Source organism: Lactuca sativa, chromosome 2, assembly GCF_002870075.4.
Source record: "Lactuca sativa cultivar Salinas chromosome 2, Lsat_Salinas_v11, whole genome shotgun sequence".
NCBI classification, from domain to species: Eukaryota; Viridiplantae; Streptophyta; class Magnoliopsida; order Asterales; family Asteraceae; genus Lactuca; species Lactuca sativa.
The window spans coordinates 26,351,468-26,356,494 of record NC_056624.2 but is presented as its reverse complement, the minus strand read 5'-3'; positions in this window follow the sequence as shown (position 1 = coordinate 26,356,494).

Here is a 5,027-nt window from a genome sequence, read left to right as displayed (position 1 = left end):
AATCTTTGAGTCCTATCCTGCCTAACTTACTGAGTCACCACTCAACTCACTGATCTAAGTCTTAACCTGGAAAGGTTGAGGTTTTGTGATTCAACTCGTCGAGTCCAAGAACAGACTCACCGAGTTCACGACATTCTTCAACAGACTCGCCGAGTTGTTCTTCCAACTCGTCGTGTTCCTGCCTATCTTCATACAACTCGCCGAGTCAACCCATGTGACTCGCCGAGTAACTTCCGTTCTTAATCCATACAGTGGCTTTTCGAGCCATGCAGGGGCTCCAACTCATAGATCCACTCTACCAAAGTATATTCCTCACGTAAAGTTGCAAACTTTATGTGAAACTAAGGGGTTATAAGCTTAAAACACTCTTGAGATAAGGTTTGTGACAAAGGGGCTTCACCAACAACTTATTGGCATAAACTTTATGGCTTTCTGGATCTTTAATTGCCTAGATCTGAGGTAGCAACCTTAAATCTACTCCAAACTCGAAATAAACCTCCTCCATACTCAAAATGCCCAAATCTCAATCATAAGATAGATCTTAATGCAATAAGGTCAGCTTATTACCTCAAAGGATCTGAAAAGTCACACCAACTCTATATACAAGGCTTCCTCTTGCACCACTATGAACCTCATTCTCTTCCAAGCTTCAAATCACTTCACCAAGGCTAAATCTTGCTCAAAATAGATATGGTGGCTAGGGTTCGGTATTATGGGTGAGAGAGACTGTATATGAACCCTAGGGAAGAGAATGAGATGTTTAAATAGGGCACCAAGTCCCGAACTTAGGGTTTCCCAATCCATACCGGACTCGCCGAGTCCACCCTCCGAATCGTCGAGTCGGTCACTTACTCTTCGACCCGAAAACCTTAACATGCCACACAACTCCTTCATGGACATTCCAGGTAGTTCATATCATAATCAGAGTGAACTGACTATATATACATATCAACTAGTTGACTAACTCTAGTTAACTCCTAACTCAAGGAAATTCTATTTTACATCAATATGTTAGTTTATAACATACACTTGATATATGTTCTTTCTAATAGTTTAGAGTGCAATCTTTGGAGTAACCTAGGAAGAGCTTTATCAAAGGAATGATCTTCCCTTTCGTTTATGAGAACTATTCCCCAACTACGAATTTGGAAAAGATTGATCATCATCATAGCTAATCCTTTCAAATGTTTTAGAAAAGTAGACTTTAGTGGACAAGGTTATATTCATCATTAAATATCAAGTTCCATTATAGTTTGTTTCAGTAATCATTAGAAAATAATCACCTTAAATAAAATTATTTTAGAAGACTAGGATCCATATTTGGCTCCATGATGTGTAAATGGATGCCATAAACATGCCATAAAGTTATTTAGGTAAGCAAATCCCTTCGAAAATTTCAATCACCAAGAAATTCCTAGATCTTTGAGATTCATTAACTATCAATGACATGTTAATCTCGGGTTATGTTCATTGCAACTTCAATGATGGATTTGTCGTGGATCACTGAACAGATGTTGAATAATCCACACAAAGTACTATGGTCCTCGACTCAAGTTACACTTGAGATTCATGAGTTCCACATCATTCTCTACTTATACTCTCAAATGGACATGCCTGTTAACCACCCGAGCTCCATCGACAAGTTATAAAGAGAATGTGCAACTGTTATGGATAACATAGGATTCACATTAAATAGATTTTGAATTAACCATGCAAAATCTCATGGTCCCCGGCTCAAGTTATTCGTCAGATTTGCGAGTTCCATATCATTCTCTACTTATACTCTAGATTAATGTGTCGGTTAACCACATGAGCTCCATCAATAGAATATAAAGAGAATGTGCAATTTTCTTGGATAACATGAGACTCACATGCTATTAATAAAACGATATTTTGTTTTATAGTTGTATTTAGAATACTTTTAGATTAAACATTATCACTATCAAACCCTTTCGATAACTCCATTCTCAAATTATAATAGGGTGGTGAGGGTGGTAAGCGCGAAGCATATTAAAAACCAACCTCATTAGGACTCAAAGAGACCTCTTTAAACCCCTACATGAGAATGGATAAGCCTAGTCATGGTAAGACTGATAATGTGAATATTTAAAACATATGAGGACACATGTTGTAACTTTCTTATACATATAGTAGATACAATTCTAATATATATATATATATATATATATATATATATATATATATATATATATTAGAATTGTATCTACTATATGTATAAGAAAGTTACAACATGCGTCCTCACATGTTTTAAATATTATATATATATATATATATATATATATATATATATATATATATATATATATATATACATATATATAAGGGGTAAATTTAAAAAACCTTTAAAGTTAGCTTTCTATTATTAATTCTAATTACTTGCGATGACTCAATGTAACAATTAATAAATCATGAGGGGTTAATATTCAAAATTTACAAATCTCTATTATAAAAAATATTAAATATTTAAATTCACTATTTAAATAATAAATAAATATTCAAATCCAAACAATCATATTTAAATAATATTTATTATTTTCCAGATTTAAAACATTTTAAATATTGTAATTACCCATATTTAAATGATCTTCAAATTTGAAATTGAAAAGAAAAAGGAAACCCTAATCTGGATGGCTCACAACGTGAGCATAAGGCTCTTATGTCGTGAACTGTGACAAAAGGTTTCTCAGTTTTAAATTTTCGAATTTTTCTTCTCTAATTAAATTTAAAACAAGAATTTACAGAAAATATGGATTAAGAATGAACGTAACTATGAACCTGGCTCTGATACAACTGTTGGGTTTTCTATGCATCCGATACACTCTAAACTTGGTAGTGAAAAAATCAAAACTACGATAAACCTAAGTGTACATGAAACCTATGAATCTATGGTTTCATGCTAATTACATTTAACCTAGAAAACAAAAATACAATGAGTAAAAATATATCTCTTATGTAGCCATTGATCTCCATGCTTGAGATCTCATCATCCACGAAGTTGCGTGGATGAAATGAACCAAACTAGAATGCCTCTAATGATATCACACCCAATGACACCAAGGAGTGGAATAAAAAATAACTAGGAGAAAGGTCAATTTAACAAACCCTAAGAGTGTTAGAAATCGTCCCTATGGGAGGAGGAAGAAGGATTGGCGAAACTTCAAGCCAAGGTGCAAGGAAGAATGAAATCCTTAAGGCCCAATTTATAGCTTTGGATCACTTCCTAGGTTTAGTACTCCTTCCCATGTGGGATAGGAGTCTAACCACGAAATTCACTCATTTTCCTATGTGGGATGGAGTGATTTTCATCCAACCCTAATTCCATAAGGGTTCTACAATAATCCTGATCAACCAACTATTAATTAATTGAATATTTAACCCTTTGATTAATTAAACTGTTAATTAATTCCAAAAAAAAATTCCAATTAGTTTCTAGTTAGTTATTAACCAAAATAATTAATCAACCAATTTCTCCTTTATTTATTCTACTCAATTTGGGTCTTGAGGGCAACCCAAAAGGACCCTGTTATTATAAGAAATATTACCAATAGTTAATGAAATTAGACACTCTTCCAACGCTTCATTCACTCGATCGACTCCTAAACTTTGTGTTTTTATAGCATCCCACATCTCTTTTCCAGTTTTTATATCACCGATTTGAAGGATTAAATGCTCCGAATTTTACTGAAACAATCATCCTTTCAAGATGTTGTTTTTCTTCACGTCATCTACTTTGGGCTCAATCACGTCCCATATGCCATTAATACCAAGTAGCACCTCCATGTGCATCCTCCAAATTGTGTAGTTCTTCGATGTCGAAGTCAGGCATTAGAACATTAACGAATTGTGTTCCTTAGCCAGTGGTTGGGATAATTCTCCTCCTGACATCACGATTTGATTTCTGATCCCTCCTTAGGTGCTGATTAAACAAAGGTTTTGTAACTTACCACATGAATCAAAAAATTAATTCATTGATGCATTTGCAATCCTTCTGATTTAATTTACCAAAAGCACTCGAGTAGGTATCAATTAATAACACAAACAATTATCATCTGAACGACTAGGGAACACTCTTTGTCATAGGTTTTCCTTCAGGTGCAAGTTTCGTGTACAAGTTACCCTTAAATAATGGGGGAAACTAACTTGTTCCACTGGTAAAACAAAAGAAATTAGAAGTGATCATTTTTTTGCGAGTTATGTCGTAGATGCTATCGCACACGCTCCTTCTTATGAACAAAATCTAGAAACAACAGTCTCTGATTGCAAGCCTGGAATTTCTGAATATGTTTTCTGTTACGAGTTCATTCTATTGCAAGAGAGCTCTCTTAAATCGTAAAGACACCACAATAAGAACACATAAATCGAATTTCTTTAATCTTCACTAAAATCGAATTGATGGATGTCTTACTTCAAACACAAGAAAAAACAGAAAGTAGTAAAGGCTGTCGCAGATTGCTTTGATTTTTGAACATGATAGCTTGATTTCTGAGCAGGTTTTCAAGTTTTTGAACAAGTTCTGATTCAGAAATCGCACAGGAGGAAGCACATACAGTCCCCAATTTCTCTTCCTATAAAGGTTCTCCTCTCGAGAATATTGAGCAGTTTTTTTGGTTGGTTTTCTCCACATGAGATTTATTTGATCAAAAATAGATTCTTGACTAATTGGTTCCTATAAAGTTTACACTAAAAAAACACAACATCCCTCTCTTCTTCTAATTTCAAGTCTTTGGTCTCAATCATAGGGTCTCACTTACTATTACAGGTTCTCTTCTATTGTCTTTTGTCTCCACACAGACAAAAAGACATATGCAGATGGCAGTTTTGTTTCAGCCTCATGCAAAAATAGGAATTTTGTCACACAGCTCTGAAATAAAAGTAGAAAAGTCGTTGTTTCTTCTTTCCAGTTCACCTTCTACACAGGAGAATTCTTTTGGTTTCTTGTTGTCACTGGTTTTCTTCTCTCACAGGCTTTGATACCAATTAAAAGCACAAGAAAAAAAGGAAAAGAT